The sequence below is a fragment of the Neofelis nebulosa genome, chromosome 12 (assembly GCF_028018385.1).
Source record: "Neofelis nebulosa isolate mNeoNeb1 chromosome 12, mNeoNeb1.pri, whole genome shotgun sequence".
NCBI classification, from domain to species: Eukaryota; Metazoa; Chordata; class Mammalia; order Carnivora; family Felidae; genus Neofelis; species Neofelis nebulosa.
Window position 1 is genome coordinate 94,812,741 of NC_080793.1, and position 13,300 is coordinate 94,826,040.

At 44.5% G+C, this 13,300-nt stretch overlaps 1 protein-coding gene across 6 annotated transcripts in view; it reads right to left on the reverse strand.

The window, feature by feature from the left end:
* Positions 1 to 13,300, reverse strand: part of CENPP (centromere protein P) — a 232,621-nt gene that overhangs the window by 78,177 nt on the left and 141,144 nt on the right. The gene's annotated exons all lie outside the window — the stretch shown is intronic.

A 13,300-nucleotide genomic window follows, 5' to 3' on the forward strand; every position in this document is an offset into this window, starting at 1 on the left:
TACATACAAGGAATGCTAACTATATTATTAATTTTGGGATTTGGCTTAAAATTATAACAAAAAGAACTAAAGATATGACATGGTGAAAGACACATATAGCCTGGGATTATAAGGAAATAACTACACCAGGAATCAGGACACATGGGTGCCCACCTTGATCTCCAATGATTAAACTGTACACTCACTTCACTTGTCTGGGATCACTTGATTCAATTATGACATAATGTGTCTGGAACAGATGAGTGGATTTCAAGCATGGCTCATCAGGGGTTCAGGGCACCCTGGGGTGGAAATGTCCCTGAAGAAGTGCACAGACTCTCCTTCAGACAAGCAGTTTTGCTAACTTCAGAGAGATTAGCTGCTTCCCCTCCACACCCCGCTTTTCTTAGAACCAATGGACAGGCACTATCTGAATCACAAACCAAGTTTTAAGATTCACAAAGAACATGCATCAAAGTCCCTGGTCCTTCCCTAACCCTCTGCCCAGCTCCCCTACACTCTGAGAACACATGGCTGGAGAGCCTTGGCCTGAGGAAAGGTTTCTCAGGTGCCTGGATGCAGCCAAGTTCCCCGTGTGCTGGGCAAGGAAATCTAGCTGGCACAGCTGTTCCTCCACAGCTCCAGCGCACTGGGGCAGTGTGGTACTGAGCAGCTCTGCAACAACCAAAGGCTGCTGACCTCTGACCTGAAACACCCCGGAGGGCAGGCAGCTGAGCACGTGTTCTGGAGGGAGCACAGACAGGCCCACATCCTCTGTCCCCACCACAACCTGTGACTCCCTGGGCAGCAGGCAGGTCAGGATACTGCGACGAGGGTGGGTGGGTGCCACTAGGAAGCACAGCGGGTACGTGGCTGAGCCTGGACTTACTCTGCATCTTCCAACTGAAGTCCAACGAGTGGGAAGTCTGGACACCGGAGTGGGCGCTGGGCACTGGGCACCTGGCATGGCAGGTGCTGCCAGCAGGGGTGAGCAAGATCCAACCATCTCTCTGCAGGCTTGCACTGCCAGATGACTCCACACATCACTGTAGGAGTCAGCCTCATGGAATATCCTTCCATTTGTTTGTGTTGACTTCAGTTTCTCTCATTAGTGTTTTATAGTTTTTGGAGTACGGGTTTTTTTACCTTCTTGGTTAAATTTATTCCTAGATATTTTATTTTTGGCACAATTGTAAATGGGATTGTGTTCTTAATTTCTCTTTCTACTGCTTCATTATTAATGTTTAAGAATGCAACCAGTTTCTGTATATTAATTTTGTATGCTGTGACTTTACTGAAGTTGTTTATCAGTTATAGTTTTGTGGTGGAGTCATCATGACTGCTTTCACCAACATGCAAAAAAAAGAAAAACATTTTTTTGTGTGTGTTGTCTTTATCTGGTTTTGGTATCAGGGTATTACTGGCCTCCTAGAATGTATGTGGAAGCTTTCCTTCCTCTTTTATGTATTTTTTTGGAGGAGGAATAGTTTGAGAAGAATAGGTATTATTTCTTCTTTAAATGTTGGGGCACCTGGGTGGCTCAGTCAGTTAAGTGTCTGACTTGATTTTGGCTCAGGTCATGATCTTGCAGTTCATGAGTTTAAGCCCTGTGTTGGGCTCTGTGCTGATGGTGTGGAGCCTGCTTGGGATTCTTTCTCTCCTTCTCTCCCTGCCCCTCCCCAGCTCTCTCTCTCAAAATAAACAAACATTAAAAAAAAATTAAAAATAAATGTTTGGTGAATTCCCCCGTGAAGCTATCTGGTCCTGGACTTTTATTTATAGCTGGGAGTTCACTGATTACCGATTCAATTCCATTGCTAGTAACTGGTGTGTTCAAATTTTCTATTTCTTCCTGATTGAGTTTTGGGAGGTTATATGGCTTTTATCCACTTCTTCTGGGTTGTCCAATTTTTTGGCATATAATTTTTTATAATATTCTCTTATAATCCTTTGTGTTTCTGTGGTGTTGGTTGTTATTTCTCCTCCTTCATTTCTGATTTTGAGCCCTATCTCCTTTTTTCTTGATAAGTCTGCCAAAAGATTTATTAATTTTGTTTGCCTTTTCAAAGAACCAACTTCTGGTTTCATTGGTCTATTCTATTGCTTTTTAGTTTCTATATCATTCATTTCTGCTCTGATCTTTATTATTTCCTTCCTTCTGCTGGCTTTGGATTTTCTTTGTTGTTCTTTTTCTAGCTCCTTACACTTCAGTGTAAGGTTAGGTTGTTTGAGATTTTTCTTGCTTCTTGAGGTAGGCTTGTATTTAGAACAGCTTTTGCCACATCCCAAAGATTTTGGACCTTTGTGTTTTCATTTTCATTTGTCTCCATGTATTTTTTAACTTCCTCTTTGATTTCTTGCTTGACCTGTTTGTTGGTTAGCAGCATGTTATTTAGCTTCCACGTATTTGTGCTCTTTCCAGATTTTTTCTTGTGATTCGTCTATTCTGGAGAATGTTCCATGTGCACTTGAAAACAATGTGTATTCTACTGGTTTTGGATGGACTGTTCTGAATATATCTGTTAGATCCATCTGGTCCAATGTGTCATTCAAAGCAACTGTTTCTTTGCTGATTTTTGGTCTGGATGATCTGTCCATTGATGTAAGTGGGGTGTTAAAATTCCCTACTGTTATTAGGAAATTATATATACTGATATCTGTGACGAACAGAGATTTAAAAAAATCCTCAAAATATTAGCAAAGTAAATCCAACAATACACTAAAAAAAATAATTCATCATAATCAAGTGGGATTTAATCCAGGGATGCAAGGGTGGTTCAACATTTCAAAGCAATCAATATGATATGTCACGTAAGGAAGAGAAAGGATAAGAACCCTATGATCCTCTCAACAGATGCAGAAACAGCATTTGACAAAGTACAACATGTATTCATGATAAAACCCCTCAACAAATTAGGTTTAGAAAGAACATACCTCAATATAATAAAGGCCTTAAAAACCCACAGCCAATATCACACTCAATAGGGAAAAATTGAAAGCCTTCCCTCTAAGGTTGGGAATAAGACAAGGATGTTCACTGTCACTACTTTTATTCAACATAGTATTGGAAGTCCTTGCCACAGCAATCAGACAAGAAAAAGGAATAAAAGGCATCTAAATTGGTAAGGAAGAAGTAAAAATTTCACTATTTTTAGATGTCATGTAACTATATATAGAAAACCCTAAAGACTCCACCACAAAACTACTATAACTGATAAATAACTTCAGTAAAGTCACAGCATACAAAATTAATATACAGAAACTGGTTGCATTCTTAAACATTAATAATGAAGCAGTAGAAAGAGAAATTAAGAAAACAATCCCATTTACAATTGTACCAAAAATAAAATATCTAGGAATAAATTTAACCAAGAAGGTAAAAAAACCCATACTCCAAAAACTATAAAACACTAATGAGAGAAACTGAAGTCAACACAAACAAATGGAAGGATATTCCATGTCAATGGCTTGGAAGAACTAATACTGTCAAAGCAGTCTACAGATTCAATGTAATCTCTATCAAAACATCAATAACATTTTTTCGTAGAACTAGAATAATCCTAAAATTTGTATGGAACCACAAAAGATCCTGAACAGTCAAAGTAATCTTGAGAAAGAACAAAGCTGGTGGTATTACAATTCCAGATTTGAAGATCTACAACAAAGCTATAGTACTCCAAACAGTAAGGTACTGGCACAAAAAGAGACATATTGATCAAAAGAACAGAATATAGAGCCCAGAAATAAATCCAACCTCATATGATCAATTAATAAACAACAAAAGAGACAATATACAACAACAGGGAAATGAGAATCTCTTCAACAAATGGTGTTGAGAAAACTGAACGGCCACATAAAAAAGAATAAAACTGGACTACTTTCTTATATCTAATACACAAAATAAACACAAAATAGATTAAAAACCTAAATGTGAGACCTGAAACCATAAAACTCCTAGAAGAAAACATAGGCAGTAATTTCTTTGACATCAGTTGTAGAAACATTTTTCTAGATATGTCTCCTTTAGCAAGGAAAACAAAGGCAAAATCAAACTATTGGGACTATGTCAAAATGAAAGCTTTTGCACAGTGTAGGAAACCATCAACAAAGCAAAAGGGCAAACCACTGAATGGCAGAAAACATTTGCAAATGATATATATGATAAGGGATTGATATCCAAAATATATAAAAGACACAATGCAATACCAAAAAAATAAATAATCTGATTATAATGGGCAGAGGATCTGAATAGATTATCTTTTCAAAGAAGACATACAGATGGCCAACAGATACATGAAAAGGTGCTCAACATCACTAATTATCAGGGAAATACAAATCAAAACCACAAAAAGATATCACCTCATACCTGTCAGAATGGTTAGAATCAAGAAAGACAAGAAATAACAAGTGTTGGGTGAGAATGTGGAGAAAAAGGAGCCCCCAAGCACTATTGGTGGGAATGCACATTGGTGCAGCCACTGGTGGAAAACAATGTAATACAGAGGTACCCAAAACAAAACCAAAACCAAAACCAAAAAAACCTGAGAAATACCGTATGATCCAGTAATTCCACTACTAGGTATTTACCCAAAGAAAATGAGAACATAATTTGAAAAGATATATGCATCCCTATCTTTACTGCAGCATTATTTACAATAGCCACAAGATGGAAGCAGCCCAGGTGTCCATCAACTGATGAATGGATGAAGAAGATGTGGTGTATATATATATTCAATGGAGTATTACTCAGCCAAAGAAAGAATGAAATCCTGCCATTTATTTGCAACAACACGGACAGACCTACAGGGTGTAATGCTAGGTGAAATAGGTCAGAAAAATATCGTACAATTCCATATGTGGAATTTAAGAAACAGACAAAGAAAGAAAAAAAGAGACAAAAAAACAGACTCTTAAATACAGAGAACAAAGTGGTGGTTGCCAGAGGGGAGGTGCGGGGAGGATGGGTGAAATAGGCAAAGGGGATTAAGAATACATTGATCGTGATGAGCAATGAATAATGTATTGAATGTTGAACCATGACATTGTACATTTGAAACCAATATAATACTGCATGCTAATTATACTTCAATTTAAAAAAACATGAAAAAAAACTACCCACAGCGCTAGCTGAAATCTGCCTTTGCACAGTGCCCTCTGGTCCACCTGGACACCTCCAAGAGAAGTGAGGTCAGGGTGATTAGCCCGCTCGCACATAAAAATGTGATTATTCCAATAACTGTTCAGTAGTATGTAGCATAAACCTTTAAATTCATTGAGAAGTGTTAATAAATCATAATGCTTGTTTAAGATAACTTTAGATTTGGTAAGTATGTGAAGATTTAAGCCACAGATGACTGGGTATATAGCTAAAGGATAAAACCCCAAAGATTTACTGGTGGCATATACTGCATTCAGTGTAGTATTGTGTGCTGCTGTAGGCAAATTTATTTTACTTTTTTAAAAAATGTTTATTTTGGGGGGTGGGGGGACAGAGAAAGACAGACAGAGACACAGAGAGAATGAGAGAGAGAATCCCAAGCAGGCTCTATGCTGTCAGCACGGAGCTCGATGTGGGGCTCAATCCCATGACCCTGGGATTGTGACTTGAGCTGAAATTAAGAGTTGGATGCTCGACCAACTGAGCCACTCAGATGTCCCTGAACTGACAAATTTCAATTTAGATCAGGGGTAACAAAGAAAGCCTGTGGTAGAATATGGGTGGTAAATGGTACCAAATTCAGAGGAGGAAAGAGCATTAGGCTTGAGGGGCCCTGATACAAGATGTGTCAGCCAAGCAGAGGGGATGAGTACAGGTCGGAAAAGCTCAGTGGGAGACCAGACTTACATGAGGAGCAGTGAGGTGTCGGGAAGGGATGTGAGCCAGCACCTCAGGGGCTGTTGCAGCCAGTACAGGTGACAAGAGGAAAACTGTGACAAAGCCTTGTCCAGGACACAATGAGAAGGGAGCCAAAGAGAACTGCTTATGCCTCAGGAATGCTGCTGACAGGCTGACAAAGAAGGGACAGTTTGGGCAAGAATATGCTGAATTTGGGGGTCATGAAAGATTTCGGGCAGGAGGACGGGGGGAGTGGGAAGGCAAAGAGTCCATAGGCAAGGACAATTTTGAGGGGTATGAGAGGAGGAGGGCAGGGGAGCTGAACCCTAGTGAGTGCAGCTCCCAATGTTGAGGGAGCAAAGGAGCCAAGTCCATGGCCAGTCTCCATCCAAGCTGAGCCGTGTGGTCTGGCCACACAGAGCTTCTAGGGCACAAGACAAGATGCACCCAGTAGCCTGGCTCTGTGCAAAGTGCCCCCCTCACCTGGCCCTCAGGATACATGGCACCACCCTGGTGACAGATGTGGTACTGACTTAGGTGTGCACTGATTATTTATTGTATATGAGGTGCTGCACCGCTGATGGACAGAGGGCATATCGTGTTTCTCTAATAAGACTGTAAAACCAGAAGAACAGAGAGACAGGTCATTTCTTAGATCCTTGCATCCTGTGCAGAAAGTTGGTGCTAAACTGACTGCAGACCCCAGGTCTACACCGATCAGCTCATGAGCTCTCCAAAGTTGATACTGATACTACTCCTAAACAAAACAGAAAGGAATCTGCAAAACTTAAGGACTTTTTATTTTTTTTTTTAAATAGGCTTCACGCTGAACATGGAGCACAAAAAAGGGCTTGAACTCATGACCCAGAGAGCAAGACTTGAGCTGAGGTCAAGAGTCAGAAACTTAATCAACTGAGCCACCCAGGTGCGCCCAAATTTAAGGACTTTTAAAGGAAAAATGAGAAACTGAAATGAAAAAAAATTTATATAGGGTCCTAAAATTAATAAGGAATAATTTATATCATTAACATTTTCTGACACAGACATGAGAAAACAGTATTTTATAAACAACCAAGTCATGCTTTGACAACTGGTAATACTTAGTAACCAACTGATTGTTCTGCATAATAACAACATTGACTATGTTTTCTAAAGCCATCATTTAAACATACCATGAATTACTAGGTTCATGGACGCCGACATACAACGAGGAGCTACTCAAATTCTGCTGTTTCAGTGAAACCTCAAAGGGCGGTTAAAACCCTTTATGACATCTATTCCGCCTCCTCCTTTATTTAGAAAACAGAAAGTTTCCTCATAGGAGATGTACTTGCAGACTGAAGATGACTGAACTATTCTTCTGTCCACAGTTGAAAGTAATTCAGATCCTCAGTCCACTTAAAATTCAAAAATATTAGAAGTACCCATGAAAACCGACGTTTCTGGCCAGCCCTAAACTATACAAGATGACTCCAGGGCATGCAAAGCTAGAAGTCTACTCTACCATGAGGTCTGTTCCTTGTAGTTGAAAATCCAGAACAAGTACTGTGGTTCTGACCCGGAGCCCTCTCCTCACCCATGAAATTGCGGGGAACAACATCTACTTCCCAAAGCTGCTGGGAAGGTTAAATGAGGTGCCATCCACTGCCACACTAGGCGCAGGTTAGACACCAGAGAAGCTGAGCATCCGTTCCTTCACTGGTAGGTGCCATGAGACCAGCAGGCACAGAGGTTCAGTGACTTGCTCAAGGCTGCCTGGCCTCTTAATATAGCAGACATTAATTATTCAAGGTAACCGGTTCCTTAGATTGTGAAATATAGTGGGAAAAGGAGTGGGCATCTTACTCTGGGCAAGGGGTCAGCAAATGCTCTGTTGAGGGCTAGGCTCCAGAGGGACGCTGGGAGCCTCTGCTCACACCCATCGTACAGAACAGCATCATACAGACACCAGCATAGGGTGTGCTCAGCTGGAGTCTCCATAAACACACAGCGAGTGTTGGACTCTGCACAGAGTCCAAACTACTTCTCATCACAGACGGAGTAATTTAGAAAATGACTTGAAAAAAATCCTGATTATAAGAAAGAAGAGTTAAGTCTGACTTATAAATGTAACTCACTGTGATTACTTATAACACCTGAAATGAGGAAAAACCTATTTAAAATAGCCAGCCAAACTGTAAGAGTATGTGATCAATAAACCTGTCCAGCAGTTAAGATTCTGACCTCAGAGATGACCCAGGAGTGGGTCTGTAAGGACAGAGTAAGAGTCTGCCTGCAAGCCTTGGCCTTCCCGTCCCTCAGCTGGGTGCAGAGGCCCTGGGCAGATGGTTCTTCTGGGGAGTGAATTTCATGACTGTCCCTGTGAATAACAGCCCCGACTGAACCTGATCCAACAGACCCTCTGTAGAGGATCTCCAGAGGAACTGGGGTCTATAGTCAACAGGGCAGGTGTGTGTGAGCACACACGTGAGCTCACATGCCTGAATGCTTCAGCACATTCTTACATGTTAAACACATGTCTCTGCCTTGACATGTCGAACAGCAAGAGTGGAGGCTGTAAACCACGGTGGAATCTGGTTCTGTCACACACTGTTTTTTGCAAAGAAGTGAATGTTTCTGACTCTGTAAATAGGCCTTAGTGATTACACAACTGAAAAATAAAGGCATGAGTATTTCTTCTTTGAAGTCGCATTTTCTCTCTCTACAGGAAAATGGATACAATCAAAACTTTGAGTTGAGCATATTTTTTCCTTTACACAAAATGTGAAGAATGTGAATCCACACAAGGGAAAGCAGACTGTATTAAAAATAACATGTGATTGCACTGAACACGTATTAGTTTGGAACACAAAAGGAATGCATCATGCTATTGAAATGTCATGGTGAGTTTCTAAGTAACAGAGTCTCTGTGGTCAAATAAACTTACATTAAACTATCAACTGATAGAAGCAAATCTTTTCAGAAGTTGGAATGTGCTAAAGGTTGATTTGTTTTCCATAAGTTGAGAATTATGTTTACAATTACCAAGTTTATAATGTCTGAAATACTAATTCTAGGGAAATAGTTCTTAATTATTTGAAGGATGGACCCCTGAGAGGATATGATGGGCCTCTGTGTAGAAAAACACTCATCTACTAACACTTTACATGTATCAAGAGATTCATACAGCCTTCCCCACTCCTCCAGGGATTCACAACCCCTGGTTAAGAAACCCTAGGGTAGGGGCGCCTGGGTGGCGCAGTCGGTTAAGCGTCCGACTTCAGCCAGGTCACGATCTCGCGGTCCGTGAGTTCGAGCCCCGCGTCAGGCTCTGGGCTGATGGCTCGGAGCCTGGAGCCTGTTTCCGATTCTGTGTCTCCCTCTCTCTGCCCCTCCCCCGTTCATGCTCTGTCTCTCTCTGTCCCAAAAATAAATAAAAAAAAAAAAAAAAAAAAAAAAAAAAAAAAAAAGAAACCCTAGGGTAACAGCTTAATTAACTTAAAGCTTTGCATGTAAAAATTTCAGTAGAGGTAAGGACAAATCAGTTAAAATTAAGACAAAACATGTTCCCCTCCCCCCCCAATTATTTAGCAATATTTTTAAAAGCCACAGAAAAGTTGAAAGTATACAGTGAAGATCTCCACATGCTTCACCTACATTCACCAGTTGTCATTTTGTCTGTTCATTTCATCTCTTCCCCCCTCCTGTGTCCACATTTGTCCAGCTGGACCATCCACGTGCAGGCTGCAAGTGTCACAGCACTGTCACCAGGACTTGAGGAGGGGACTCCTGAGAACATGGACAGGCCTGATGAGCCTGTGGCACGACAATCACATGTGCTCACATCACCAAACCCAGGAAATGTAACTGACTCAGTACTGTCTCCCATACAGCCCATATTCGGATTTCCCCAAGTTCACACATTTTGGCATGTCCCGACAATGCCCTAAGAGGCAGTGTGTGTGAATTAGAGTTTACACGCGGACTCCTTCAGTCTCAGAAGGTTTATTTAAAACTGTTACTTGTAACCATTCCTCAAAGCAAACTGACTTTTGAGGCATTTAAAAATATGTGACACCCACACAATATTATAAACTTACTGCCGTAAGTCTTTCAGTTTTCATGAATTCATATCAATTAATTTTAAATGACAGTTTATGTCTCCCGTGAGACCTTAGGAGAGTCTCAATCTTCATTGTTCGGAAGGGCCCCAGACAGCTATCTTGCAAAACGTCCCCTAATTTGCATTTGTCTGATTAGATTTGGGAAAACATGCCTGGCAAGAATCCCATGTAGGTGATGTCACATACTTCCTTTTGCAACATATCAGGAAGCACAAAATGGTGGCTAGCCTATTACTGGTGATGCTGAGACGTTTGGTTCAGGTGGTACATTCTTCCTCTGGTAACTAGCAATCATCTATAAGGTAAGATTTTGGGTCTCTGAATATTTTGCCATTCAGTGACCCTCTACTTAGTGGTCTGAGCTTCCACTGACTACCTTTGCCTAAATCAGCACACCGGAAGTATCCGTAGATGGTAACTCTCCAGCTCTGGTCCCTTCTGGACGGCTCAGCTGGCATTCTTCTACAGGAAAAGCCCTGTCCCTTTTGATTCTCTTTCCTCTGTTATGACAAAAAGGATTTTGCATTTGACATGCTATACTCCACTGCCACCCTTGTTCTTTGTAAGGTGCTCACATTGTATCCTCACACTGGCTGCCGCATTCCGTCCACATCCATGGTGACTTCTGCGCACTCTGGTGCTGACGGGTATGAGAGGTTTCTGGCACATCTCGTGCCTCCTCTGGCCCCAACCTATTACTCGTCAGTTCCCCCAGGAGTGTTGGTCCTTCTAGTGGGAAATGGTTCTTAGAAACACAGATCTGGAAGTCAGATTGTGAGCCTTCAGGTGTTCTCAGTGGAAAGAGCTAGAAAGTTTATTTAAAACAAAACTATTACTTGTACGCATCCTCAAAGCAAACTAACTTTTGAGGCATTATTTAAAAATACATGACACCCACACAATACTATAAACTCACTGTCCTAAGTCTTTCAGTCTTCATAAATTCATATCAATTCATTTTAAATGACAATTTATGTCATTAACTCATTTTTGGAGCGAACCCTCCACTGGGCTGAGGGCAGAAGCTCACCAGCACTGCGGGCAGAGCAGGGAGGGCAGCCTGGAACCAGGGACCGGGAGCCCATGGGAAGGAGGCTGCTGCCACCAGCTCAGCCAATTGCTGCAACCACACAGGACGCCAGGGCCAGCTTTGTCAGGCTGACTTCTTGGGATATGCTATAAATTTGGACTTCGACATAAAATTTCCTGTTTTTTAAAAATACCATATGCTCCAAACAAAACACATCTGCAGGATGAATACTGTCCACGGGTCATGACCTGCAGTGTAAGTAGTTAGTCACAAACCACAGAGCCCAGTCTGCCCTGAGTGCCTCCCCTACATGACCTCCAGGTTATGCAGGAAGAGCATGCACTGTTTACACTACCGAGTCTGACAGCCCAGAACTTTCCCACAACCGTCCTTGCAAGGCAAGCCCCTCACATGCCTTGGGGCTTCCCCACAACTCCCTCCTGCGCTTCTTCACAGCACGTACACCATCCGGTGGAAGGAGCGATGGGCCACGCGAGGGGCTCCACAATCCTCTCGATGGCACTCAGCAGGCATGGAGCGCCAAATGCCCTGGCACAGACATTGCACAGCCCGACTGCCTAGTGATTCCTGAGCTTGGGAAGGCGTCTTATGAGGCCACAGACACTCTCTTCCCACCCACTTCATTCCTAATTTGCAGGAGGTGATTCCCAAGGCCCTTCTGGTTCTTCTGTGTTTGGACAGTGACCCCTGCTCTCCATTTCCACACTAGGAGGAGGCTAGGGGAAGGGGTCTTATAAATCAGACGCAAGTGTGGCTTAAGCAATACATTTTTATTTTCACCATGGTTGGAATATATTGGGCTATGCAAGAAATCTATGAAGTTTTTTTGTGTGTAAATCAGTCTTTCTGTTCATAAAATGCCAGAACCGAGAGGCGCCTGGGTGGCTCAGTCAGTTAAGCTCCAACTTCGGCTCAGGTCACGATCTCTCCATTTGCAAGTTCGACCCCTGCATCAGGCTCTGTGTTGACAGCTCAGTCTGGAGCCTGCTTCAGAGTCTGTGTCTCCCTCTCTCTGCCCCTCTCCCGCTCACATTGCCTTTCTCTCTCAAAAATAAATAAACGTTAAAATTTCTTTTTAAAGATAACGAACAAAAGTGCAGAAAAACAGGAGGTCCCCTGCATAGGACCGTACAGGACCCCAAGCGGCGGGCTCCCTCCTCACGACGCCGTGGGGCAGAGGAGGCCCACTGCTGTATCTGGAGCGACGGCCAGCAAGGCCGTGGAGAGGCTCCGCAGCTCCTTCCCACACGGTGTCTGCGGGCCTCCTTCCAGGTGGGGGCAGCGTCTGCAGGACCAGGGACATTGGTCCCCGGCACCACTCCCGGGCCCTTGGACGGAAGATGAAAGTGAGGTGCTGGAGGAAGAAAGGGCCCGGCCCGCGGTGGGGACAAGAGGGAGAGGCGCTACTGCACCGTTAGACGAGCGGCGCTGCAGGGAGCGCTCCGCTCTCTCGAGAGGAGGCAGGGCCGGGGCCCTCGTGTGGACACGGGCGGAGGAAACCTCGTGAGTGTGAGTACAGCAGTTCCACGCAAAACATGTACACACGAGCTTCACACGACAGATTTCGGCCACTCCCCGTTCTTCGGTGCGCCGCCCTTGAACGTCCCGTGACCTGCGGCGGGTGGCACGTTCACACGTCGACCACCGCACGATCCGGAACTACGGCGAGCCGGCTGGACCTCGAAAACCCCGCGCGAGGGGAGGAAAGCCGGCCCCGAGAGTGAGCGGCGTCGTCTGAGGAAGCCTCGGGGCTCCACGTGTGCGACGGGACCGACGCGAGTGTCCAGTCGCACACCCGTTGCAGCTGCAGAACGAGACAAGACAGCGCGCGGGACCAACCGCCGTGCCCAGGGGCTTCCCGCGTGGAGCCGCTGCCCCGGACTCGGGAGAACAAACGCCGTCGTCGGCTTCCCCCCCCCCTCCCCGTCCCTGTGCGGCCGCGCGCTTGAGCCACACGCGGCAGACGCCCGCACGTGGGGCCCGCTGCTCACAGACCCCGCGCGCCGGCACGGCCCGGCTGCCTCACGGTCCCAGGAGCCACCTCCCCGGGGGACGTGCCCGCGGGAGGCACTGCGCGCGTCCACGTGCCGGGATGCTCCCGGCAGCCCAGCCAGCGCCGGGCCCGGTGGGTCTTTCCCGCAGACAGAGACGCGTCCTCCCCGGAAGGAAGAGGCCCTAGCCGCCGTGGGAGCCGGACGCTGTCGCAGGGGTGAGAGGTAACGGTGTGCCAACGATGCCGTTCTTCTCAGGGGAGGCTGCCCTCCTGCTCCCACGTGTCCCGGAAGCTGCGTGGTGACGGCTGGTGGGTCCGTGGGTCGGTCTGCGCCGCGT